The sequence below is a fragment of the Seriola dumerili genome, unplaced genomic scaffold (genome assembly GCF_002260705.1).
Source record: "Seriola dumerili isolate Sdu_G_001 unplaced genomic scaffold, Sdu_1.0 BDQW01000011.1, whole genome shotgun sequence".
Classification (NCBI taxonomy): Eukaryota; Metazoa; Chordata; class Actinopteri; order Carangiformes; family Carangidae; genus Seriola; species Seriola dumerili.
In genome coordinates, this window is record NW_019174266.1 from 4,485,622 (window position 1) to 4,497,928 (window position 12,307).

The 12,307-nt window shown below is 40.0% G+C and overlaps 1 protein-coding gene across 1 annotated transcript in view; it reads left to right on the forward strand.

Moving 5' to 3' along the window:
- The window catches only part of LOC111223985 (tetraspanin-18-like), a 29,080-nt gene that overhangs the window by 562 nt on the left and 16,211 nt on the right, over positions 1–12,307 (forward strand). Inside the window, exon 2 of the mRNA XM_022748323.1 lies at positions 10,451–10,530. The gene's annotated coding sequence lies outside the window, so the exon portion shown is untranslated. The remainder of the gene's footprint in view (positions 1–10,450; positions 10,531–12,307) is intronic.

Consider the following 12,307-nt stretch of genomic DNA (forward strand, 5'->3'; position numbering starts at 1 on the left):
GTGTGAAAATCAGTAAAATACAACTATAGATAAAAAAAACAAACACAAGAACAACATGTGCATTTTAGCTGCAGGACAAATTTAGATTAAATTGACCCGTTTTAACGTGAAGGGACAGACATGAAATTAAACTGTTGTACGTTAATATTCATATAAAGCAGGTTCACCAACCTGGCAACATCCCCAGGTCTTCCAGACCTCCAGGGTCCTCAAAAGCCAGATTTACTCTATATTATTTGGGTCTGCATAATTTGATTAATTGTTAATTTGTGAGGAATTTGCAGCACTGAATATCAGTGAGGTACTTTATCCCCCCGCCGTGTGGCCCTGCTCTTGTAGAAGGACAAAATCTAGTTTAAAGACTTATTTGTTGTAAAATTGTGTTTTATCAGAACCAAAGGAAAAGTCGTATTATTGCTCTTAGGACAACGATAAGGCCTCAACCAACAATCATTTTGACCACCAATGAATCTAAAAAAAACTCTTGTAATCAATTGTTCAACGTCTAAAATGTCATAAAATTGTGAAAAACAATTGTTGCGAATTAATTTTCTCTCAGTCAACTAATTGATAACTCAGCTAATCCCTTCAGCTCTAGAGTATTGGTTGGTTTCTGGGTGCCGGCCATGTTAAAGCAGGAATAATGCTCCTATGCGATTAATCATGTGATGTTTTACTCCTATAAACTAGAGCCTGACAGATAAATATGATGATGATGATGATGATTTGTTGTCAAGGAATCGTACGGAATATCAGAAAAGAGTCATAAAACTCGGCTGTAACTTCTCAAAGAGCAAAGTGATTTTTTTTATCTGACCATCATCAGTGTAAAACTCAAAGATCTTCGAGTATGGTTTTTCTTTCAGATATTGATATCATCACTGACGAGCTGTATAAACGCACTGGATGCAATATTCAAATTATTATCTAATTTATAAATACAGAGAATACAGCAATAGCCGTAACAAATGTTGCACCCAGACTTGGGCCAATATTCGATAATATCGTATGTCACGGCATTTGGGCTGGACTGTATCACGATATTAGATTTTGGGTATCGCTCAAGCCTAATTGCAACTAATTATTACTGCAAAGTCCCTTTTTAAAGAACGTGCAGTCAGTCATTATAGACCTGATGTGGAGTTCAACTGCATATCTTTGGACTGTTGTGGGAATATTAAGAGGGCTTTTCACCGGTGTCAGTTGATTGACAGTTTGGGGATTGTGGTCCAGTTTGGGTTAACACAACACGTCTGTGTGATGAGGAGCTGGCAGATGACTGACAGGTGAGCAGGGAAACAGAAAGATTAGACGAGGTCCTTCTCCTTCTGATGGACAAACTCATTAGCTGAATAAAAGCAGGGCACAAAAAAGTCATTTTTACATGTGAATAGTTGTAAGAGATACAAATTAATTTGTGAGGACGGAACAGGAACGATTTAGAGCAGTTTGACATGTGTGCAGGACAGGAAACCACCTCCTCACCAGTCAGCTGTATTTTTAGAGCAAAATAAAATAACCAAATGAGATGTTTACCTGGCATCATGGCAGGTTGAGAACCCAAACAAGCATTTGGCTGATGGTTGGTGCGACTTTCACACCCCAGAAATCTGTGCAACACACACTGGCCTTTCCATGGTTTTTGTTTTTCTTCTAAAAGCTTCAGCTGCCAGACTGTTGAGAAACATTTATTTTTTTTTTTTGCATTCTGTATAAATCAAAATGTAACATTATTGTGCACCATCTGCATGAAAAAAACAGCTCATCGGATCATATTTAGCAGCTGAACAAGTCAGTGCTCCAGATCAGCGGTGCCAAGAAGAGGCGCGTTACATTATCTACACCACTGACATGTTGCATGTTACATTTATGAGGCAAATGGCAATCTGGCTAATCACAGTAGTTAAAGGGAAAATAAAAGCCATAGATCGATCCTCCCTGAAATGGACTTTGTGTTTTGGGTTTTTGATAATTATTTTTCATCATTGTTTAATCTGTTGTTTATTTTTTCACAATTGAAAAAGTGATTTGTCTAAAAAAAAAAAAAAAATCATAAAATAATGAAAACTGTTGTAATTCTCTAGAGCCCAATGTGATATCTGCAGAGGGCGAGTTTCATCCATCCAACAGTCCAGAGCTCATATGAGATTTAAAATGATGTGAAACATTAAAAAAGTAGTAAATCCTCACAGTAGATAGCTGCTATTGGTATTCTTTAGCTACGTTAGCAATGTGGATGAAGTGATGGTGATGTTGGTCTGTCAGTTGGTCCACCTCTTTGGTCCAGACAGAAATATCTCAACAGCTACTGGATGAATTTCCATGAATATTTGCACAAACATTTGCTGGTTGTACTTGTATTCTCCATATATTTCCTGTCGTGGCAAAGGAAATGCTGTTTTCATTTGAAGCAGTCATACGGGGATAAAGGCGTCTTGAGAACCGTTCAGCCACAAGATGTTTTGTTTTGACTCTTGCCTGATTCTGTCTTTTTCTTGACTTTGCTGCTGCTGCTGCTGCTGCTGCTATCGCACTCCCCACCACCACATCCTGAAAGTTCAGGTCGTGTCCCGGGGCGACATCAACAGGCATTGTGGCGAGGGGAACCACAGGTCCATCTGTCCCTTCCCTTCATGTGCAGCACTGAGGCACTTGGTCTATTTGTGGATCACAGCGTGGTGGCTGCCGCCTGACAAAAGGACTGACGAGCCACAGGGGGCGCGATCCTCAAAGACTGGCAGTTACTTTACTTCCCATCCTGCCAACAGAGCGTCTCGGGGGTAAACTGAGTAGCAGTGCCGCTGGAGCTCTGACAAATAAAGACCTACAGCACTGCAGACCGGCGACGTCTGCTGTCGTCTGAAGAAAATACCAAATATCAGGCTGTCTTTTCGGATGGTTTGGATTGCTCTGTTGTTGCTTTATCCCCCAATGTAGAAGTCTGGTCAAAACAGATGGAACCGGAGCTCGTCATTCAATTGGTCAGTTAATCTATTAGTGAATCGTTCGCTGCAACTAATCACAGTTGTCCTTATCAATGTTTTTCTTGATTCATTAATTCAGTCAATAAGTCAATAAGATGTCAGACATTAGTGAAAAAGGGCAGAGTCCAGCAGAAAACGTGTAAATGACTTCTTTTATCTGACCAACCGTTACCAAATATATTCTGTTTATATGACGTGAAACAGAAAACAGTGAAAAGCAGAAAATTCTGAAACAAAAGAAATTGAAATTGATAACAGTTTCGATAATTGAAGTAAAAAAACGTTCTCTTCCAGCTTCTCAAACTTGTGGATTTGCAGCTTTTTTTAAATGCTAAGTTTAATATTTTATCTGTTGGTCAAACAAAACAAACCGTGGGAAAACACCTTTAGCTGGTGGTTATTTTTTAACTGTTTTCATCCCTCGCGTTTATCCAGAAGAAACACGAAACTACCTTTTCCAGCGTTTTTTGTTTGTGACTCCTTAAATTAAGCAACATTTAGTTTTGACGCCTGATCACATGTGGACATATCGACAGAGTTATTTTTCCGTCCAGGTTTTGTCTCATTTTTAAGGATTTTTCTTTAGAGCCTGGAAGACGTGAAAGTGTCTAGTGTGTCACCAGTAAAGGAAAAAAAGATAAAGAAAAGCAGTGAGACATTTCCATGACTGAGCAACTCAATCAGACAGAAAGGAAGAAGGAAGATGGTCGTATCCATGATTTGTTGATTAAATTAGCAAGTCTTTAACACGACCTCTGCTCCTGCGGACACAATGCTAATGCCCCGCTGCTTTTTCAAAGGTTTCCAGTTTTAACAAGATTACTGAATTAAGAAGCAGATGGTGAGCCCCGCCCTCCACACAGTGACCCCCTCCCTGAACTCCGCTCTGTCGCAGCACAGCCACAGCTTCTTCTTCTTCCTGCTAAAATTGCTCAGTGATTTCCAAGTCAACCGTACACAACGTTCACTGTGAATAACTGAACCTAAGGTGTTTAATATCTTAAAAAGCAAAGACTAACAATAGATTACAGTAAAAATGGAAGAAAGTTGAGTAAATGAATTAAATAAAGACACGTGAATGTGCTCTTAAGCCTCAGGACAAATCAAGGCAAACGGGAGCATTAATAAAGCCTCAATAGAGCCTCACAGAGAAAACGAGTGTTTGGCTGGTTCACAAACTGGAAGACAGGAACTAAAGCTCAGTTATTCTAAATTCACTGAGTGTTGTTCCAAGTTTTTTAAGGCTTAAAAAGTTGTGCAAAGGATTTTAATTTCAATTTTATGATAATATATACGTGTTGTCAGCTACAGGCAAATCACACCTGACTTTAGGTTTGTGCAGTGAACAGCAAGTCCAGTTCATTCTTTCATTCAATTGTACTGGTGAAAACAGTTTTACCGAATGGTTGGCTAAAAAGTAGTTTGTTGTTAGTTTTGCAGGCGTTTGGTCACAGACAGCACAAGAAAAGACAGACGATCACCAAAGTTACTACGGTTCCTCCTGAGGGGAAGTTGAATTTCTGTGAGACGTTTTAACCAAAACCCAAAATGTCAACCTGCCGGTGGCGTTAGAGGACAAGTCGGAGAATCACCACAGGGATTCATCATCTTGGGAACATGAATGTCTGAAAAAAAAAAACATTTCATGGCAGTTCATCTCATAGTTATTGAGATATTTCAGTCTGCATCAAAGTGGCGCGCTGACCGACCGACTGACATCACCGTCCGTAGCACCGCGCCTCTAACACAGCGAAGAAGCGTGACACGCTGCCACAAGCAGCATCTCAAATCACAGCGGCCTGACTTCACATGGCTTTTTTTTTTTTCATTTCAGTTTAGACTTAATGGCTGTTGATGGTTTGACTTGTGGGTTTTGTGTGTTTCAGTCACAAATGTCTGCATGTGGGGTTAGCGATGAATCATGCAGCAGAATTTGTGATGAAGAAAAGTTGTTGAAGCTGGTGAAACGTATTTTTTAAATATTTTGTGATGGGAAGTAACAGGACTGAATATCAGACTTGACATGTTTACCAGGGTCCAGCAGGGAGTCGGAAGTTACTGCTGGGTCACAGGCGGACTGGGGACTGATAAACTAATCAGTCAATCAGACTTTGCATACAGCATGGTAGCTTTTAGTGCACTCTGCCACGACTGAATGCTTTGGTAATTCAGTCACTGGTTTATTAGATACAAAAGAAGTGCAGCAGCTGTAACGTGGTGGCTAAATCATGAGAGCATTTGGAGCAGAGCCACTCGTACTCACTTGGCACGTGGGAGCCGATAATTCAGAGCAGAGTCTGAATATGGCCGCTGAGAGAAACCAGCAGACTGTAGTTTTCTCCACGCGCTCCAGTTTATTCACCCAAACCTGAACCAGATGGCCCCGGCTGTAATGACGCTGACGTTTCTTTTACACTGCGAGGCAATTACAGCGAGAGGAATCTGCTGCCTGTGTGGTCCAGGTTCAGTCTGAGGGTTAGATAACCTGCATGGAAGTTTATGATGTTAAGGTCTGAAAGGTGGCTTTTAGTCACACCAGGTGTATTGATTTCACTTTAATAAACAGCAGTTAATAGTAGCAGCACAACCCGCGCCCGCTGTGCAGGGCGCTCAGCTGTCAGAGGGAGGCTGGACTCATCACCCTCCGCCTCTGCATCCACCTCTTCGGGTTCGAGTGTAATTGGGCCTCTGGAGGATTACGTGTCTACCTCTGCGCTCGACATCGTTACTTTCATCTTTTTAAAGGTTTGGTTTGTCCTCGACTGACTGACAGCCCGGCACTCTGAGACGCCGCTGAGGGCTGAAGTGTTGGCAGGGATTGGGAATATTTCTCTTTTCATCACACTTCCATCAGGGGTAACGCTGTGCTTCTTTTTAAACCGATCAAATAACAACTTTTAGTTTGAGAATAGCTCTTCAAAGTGTGATGCAGCTGGTGTTTCAGGCTCCATTTTGTTGTTGGTTTTCCTTCTAGACGCCTCTTCTACAAAATCTCACCCCGCGGCTGTTGCTGTTGGTCTGACCTTACAATTTCTTGTTGACGGTCAAATTTTTCTGAGAGATCAAAAAAAAGTTGTTCAGCGGCGTTGATGCAGCTTGAGGCGAAAGACAAAAAAATGTAAAACTCCTGAGTCGTTACATTGTAGTTTGTATGACCTGTTTATGTTGTTTTTCTTTTTTTAAACTTATTTTTCTTTTTATTGATCCTTTTATCCACTAAAACTCTGGATAATTTAGTTTCATCTTAGTCAAAGAAAACCATCAACATTTGAGTCTATTTGTTGTTAATGAAAACACTTGACATTTTAGTTTTTAATTCATCAGAAGATTGGTTGGCGAAGATGCTGCAAACATTTTATTCTAGTTTGAGTGAAGAATAAGAAAAGAATGAGCAGTTCAGTCAAACTTTCATTCAGTTAGATTCATCCAACTGGTTTTAGGCTAAAAGAAAATAAAAATGCAAATAAGCCACAACATGACAGGTTGTATGATTAAGAATGCAGCTTTGCAGAGACGATGTCTGCTCTGATGTTATTAATTTAAGCAAAACATCCAGACATGAAAGAGAATAAAATAAACAATAAAGTCTAGAAAGATAAAACAACATTAGTAAATCCAGGGCAATCTATCTCTGGCAAGATGAGTCAATCGTTGCTATGATTTTTAACTTTATGTTTGATAACACAAACCCAGAAAAGAGGAAACTACAATCAGTCAGTCAGAACCTTTTGAACAGCAGCTTTACAGCAAATCCTGCCCTTAACGTAATGTTGAGTTTTGTCAGGACTGTGCCATAAACCCCACAATGACACCAACTATTATTCCCAATGCGCTGATTTTCAAATTCAGGTAATGTTATCCTCTCACTTTCCCCCGCCGTCGTCTGACTCTGTGGGAGGTCTAAGCACTATTTCTGCTCTCATTGGCTCCAGAGGAGATGCAGTTGGATTTCTGACTTGCTCTGTGGATTTGTCCAATTCATCCAAACTTTCAAACTCCATTGTACCAACGCATAACTAGTCTGAAGTACCGATATCATTCTTGTGACAAAAACAAAGATGGCGGTTCGCTAGGTTACAAATACAACATGTTTTTTGGTAGAAAAGGCTTGTTTTTATAATGTTGTATTGTTTTATACCTAAATAATTCATTGACATGATAAATAGGTGTGATTTAAACAGTGAAAAATAATGTAGAAACCTAATGGAAATATGACATTTATGTTTGATGTATTAAATTAAGGAACGTAACAGTCTCCACACGTATCTGATGTTTTTTCGTCTGCAGCTATTTGCTCTTCAGTGAAGTGGAAGCTCATGTGGACGTTTGGGTCACATGTTTCATCTACATCATGATTTAAGTCTATTTCATCTTCTCCACTGCTGCCTAAGCGTAAAAACTTTTCTCCAGTATTTGGAGATTTTTTCAGATTTCCACTCAGGTTTTTAATGTGTAAATTTAAAATGTACATTAAAACAGGTTCATGGAAACCTATACCACAGTGCCCTATGTAGTATGTAGGGAGTGATTTTGGACACAGCTCTGTTCTTGTTCCCCTGACTGTCATTTGTTGATGTAACATTAGTAAATGTGAAGGAGTAAATGCAGAGCAATAATTTTGTCAAGTGTGAATCTGGTGATACATTGAAAAGGCGGGAACAGGCGTCTCTTCTGAACTTGCTTTGATCGTTAAACACTTCAGGTCTCCTAAAACAGGATTAGTCTCCTTTTCACCTCAGCTGCACATTTATGTGACTTTGTTTTTTTTTTCGCACCGTTTCACACTGAGGAAGTAGAACAAGTAAGAAAAAAGAAAATGGGGTGGGGGGGTGGGGGGGCTTCTTGCTGTGTGGGCAATGCTGCTGTCAACAGCTTTGAAAGGTCCTCCACATCCATGAGTCATGTGTCCTGTGTTTGACAGGCCTGCAGCTGCCAGCAGCAACCTGTAGCTGTGGACAGGGTGACAACACAATATACTGAGAAGTCATTGAAGCCACATGTGTCTGTCCTGATGGAAGGATCCCTCCTGGTTTTTCTTTGTCTAAATTTTCAGGTCTGAGGACAGAGGATGTCATATGTTGTACAGATTGAAACTCGATAATATATTGTATGTACAGAATTATCTGAAGTGTAGGCACAGAGCTTTTATTTTGAAGTACCACTGTAGAATAGCAGGACAACATGCAAAGGTAAATTTACGTTAAATGCAGCGTCTGTCGCTGCCTTCTCTGGTCATGTGACGTGTGACCAATTCCAAATTACTTCCAGCTGCTAGTTTAGTTCTTTCAATGTGATCTGGTTTGAAGCTCCAGTTGTGTCTTTGCGCGTGTGTTCAGCCTGCAGTATGTGTGGAACATGACTTAAAGGCCCCTGAAAACACATTTCCTCGACCAGCTTTACATTACGAACACTGAGCTCCTACATGGACAAAAGTTAGAACAGTTTTTATTTCACACAGAGAGATTGTGTCTCTGGTTGGTTTGAAGAAGGTGATCTCTGTGCACCAATCAGGATCTAGCAATATTTCAAATTTATTTGTATAGCACATTATCGTACAAAGAGGTCATTCAATGTGCTCAACGGAAATAAAAGAAGCATAAAAACAGAAGTAAAACGCACATTAAGAAAACAGTATAAAAACAGTATAAAAACACAGATTATAAAATAGGTAATATCTCAGTCGATCAAGGTGTGAAGAAGGTTGTGGGGTTGTGTGCTTCTGCTGATGGAGCATATCTGATGAAACCACTAACGTGCAGTAACACAGTCCTGTTGAAGCTCATAAGTTTAGAACTTTTGATAAATAATAAATCGGATTTGGTTTGATGATGATTTCCAGAGGCTTTCAGACCATTTGGGATCACTGGTCTAAATCATATTATACATCATCAAAGCAAAGCCAAAGTCAGAGACAATCTGTGCATCCGAAAGCTGCACGTTTGGTTGTTCAGTGATTAAAAACTTTTCTCACCCACAATGTGCTGAAAACAAAGGTCTGGTCATAAGCTCTCACAGTTCGATATGTGGTGACCCACAGGACAATTGTCACATTGACAATGCAACAAAAGCTTTGTGAAACACACAGTACGCGGGGATTACTTTGTCCACTTTTATTTTATCTCCAGTATTGTCTGCATGATGGTCTGTTACCAGCTGAATAATAACCTCTTACTCAGTGTTTTTCATGCTCTTCTGTCACGACTCTCCTCATGTGTAGTTTGCTGTTCACACGTCTTGTGACAAACAGTTCTGCAGTTTTAAAAGAACAAAAAAAACAAACAAAAATGAATCATGAAATGTGAATCATGTCACACAAAAACCATGAAGATAACAGCATGATGAATCACTCCCTTTTATTCAAAAAGTTTTTCCTTTTCTACCGTACATTACCATCACAGCAACAGCATCGATAATGATTTTATTCCTGCTCACATGTGGTGGTTGCTATAGAAACAGCTAGACACTGGGTAGGCTGCAAGGCCTGGGTCACAGTATGAAAGTGCTGAAAAACTTTTGAATTGTGGCGAAAGCAACTTGAGACATGCAGGGTCGGGCTTGTGTTTTAAATGTTTTAAATGAGGCCTGCAGACCACAGGCTGCACCTCCTCACTGCTGCAACATCTGAGCGCGGGTTATTTCCAGCAGCAGAGTCATATTCATCACTATGTTTATTTCATTCGAGTGAGACTGTAAGGATGTTGATAGTCAGTACGGTCATGCTAGCTGCTGTATGAAGCTGTAGACCAATGTTTGTTGTCGTTTTAGGATCGACAATAATCTAGAGGTGTGAAGAAGCTGAAGTTTGCAACGTGCCGGATTCAGTCTAAATAATAATATTCATGTCCAACCTCCACGGGCGTTTTATCATTTCATTAACACTCACTAACACTGAGTTCGTCTTAAAGAGACCAACAACTGCATATAAAGATGGACGACGCGTCTCCACTCCCTCCCACTGTACAACAATGAAACCACAATATCCCTGATACGAGCACGGCAGACCCTTAGTTTAACTTGTTAGCATGCTAACATTTACTAATAACATTATGTACAGCAGAGGCTCATGGGGATATCGGTGGTTTTAAGGTATTTGATCAGAAATCAAAGTATTGGCTAAATTAAAATTCATCTTGAAGGTCTGAGACATGTCGAGGAAGTGGTGGATCCACCAACAGACAGACAGACCAACATTTACATCTATAGAGGTTGCTAAAAACAGTCCGTGTACTGTAGTGGAGAAGGAGCTGTTTATCTGTCTGAATAAAAATGGCAATAGATGTAAAATACGGTAAATGGTAAAAACTTTAGAAGAGTAAAAGAAGAAAGTTGTAGTTTACTTTCTGACCTTGTGATTATTCAGGGCTGAATGTGAGTAATGTTTTTACCTTCTGGTTACTTCTTTCTTCATGCACATGTAAATTTATGCACAGAACAACCATCCTAAGTATTCTTTCTCCTCTCTACAGCCGATGTAAAGCAGCACAAGGTCAGAGGCTAAAGACTGCGTTTCTCCTGCCCACATCTGAAGCCAAGAGTCATTAAACAGGTACATATGGTATGATGCTTTCTGTTGCTACTTCATCCAGTTGCAGTTTTCAGTTCTCTTTGGTTGTGTCTTAATGTCCGTCCCAAGAGTTTATGTTTGCATCCATCCCAACTTCTGAAAATGAAAATATCCTTTCACTTCTTGTCATAGGTTGCATGTGTCAAGTGTGTGTGGCCAGTCAGCCAAAGAGTCACTTCTCATATGAATTCATTTGAATAATTTAGAGACACGAGGAGGTGAAATTATCCTGTAATTAACTGGTAAAAAAAACAAAACAAAAATGATTCATTGCAGATTAAAACCAGTTGCCAGATTAATAGATGACGTATGGGATTTCTCACAATCACCTTAAAGTTGAATAAACTCTTGAACAGTTTCATTAAAGCTTTATGGTGAGTGCAGGGCTGTTGTATTGGACTGCACTGTGTGACATTTACACTGGTCTGGTATTTATAGCTTAACAGCACCATGATGAATTTAAATAAACTTCAGCCGTGTGTTTGTATTCAATAATGCGTCCTCGTGCAAAGCCTTAAAGGACAAGCCTGGTGATATTCTATATCTGTTTTACCAGCGATGTATCTCTCACCTTCCTATTGTGTCTGTGGCTCAGCTCCAAGGCCACTGGTTCCTACTGATACTGTGATTTCCTGGAGCAGCATTTGTTTGGGACTATTTTCTGCAGCAGATGAATCCACATTTAGTGCAGTAGTGAGTATTTCAGGCAGCAGGACGGTGTGTATGACACTGAGACAAAATAAACTACGGTGTGTGTGTTCATGGTGATGAAGGAACATGTCACCCAGAGCGACAGTGTGCCTCATTGATGTGTTTTTAATACTGTAGTTTTTGACAACAGAGCAGCTCTATGGCTCAGGGGAATAAGATATATCAGGCTTTGATGCACACACAGTAGCTTGTTAGTGGAGGACATTCAGTGTTGGTCTTCTGTGGGTTTGTTGACAAGAAGAAAAATACAGAATATCATCAGACACATCTTCAGCATTTCTGGACAGGGTTTAGGTTTTCTCTGAAAACCCTGCTGCCATCAGCATGATTTTATCACTGTGGTTATTTTCCTTTGATATATTTTTGTCTCATGCCACGGTGCTTCTTTATTTGTTGTGGCATATGGATATTAAACTTGGTCTGGTTTAAATTGTTAGACTGATCAAATAGGATTTAAACTGGTGTGTCTCACTGGAAACAGTCATGAATGTACATCCCCCACGTAGGTCAGACTGCAAGACCTGATGAAATTAAGTCCAATTAAAACTAATTTATTGACACTGTCAGATGTGTTTGATGTTCAGGAGCTCCATTAACCACAGTAGAAACATATTAGTTTATTCATTATGAGTGTTTATTTACACAGTGTGATTGATGATTGAGCCTGCAAAGTATCATTTGATTCATCATCTTCTTCTCCCTGTGTGTGAGCTGCAGACTGAACCACCTGGTGAAATGTGCAGCACACACAGGCACATGTGGTCATGCCCACATACTTGTGCACACATGAAAGTGTTGCAGTGCGTGACTGTGGCAGATGGCGAGCCTGACTGTTCAGTCCTCATTAGATTTAAAAGATTTTTATTTTCAACATCATTATCTCTCAGGAGAAACAGTTGAAACGTCCCATATTTTACACTTTTCCTGTGTTTTATTTGTGTTATGTAAGTGTTGATCCATAAGAAGATATATTTATAGTTTTAAGAACCAAAAACCGTCTCGGTGTAGTTTTGCATCTCCTCTCTCAGGCTTCTCTCATGGAGCTCTA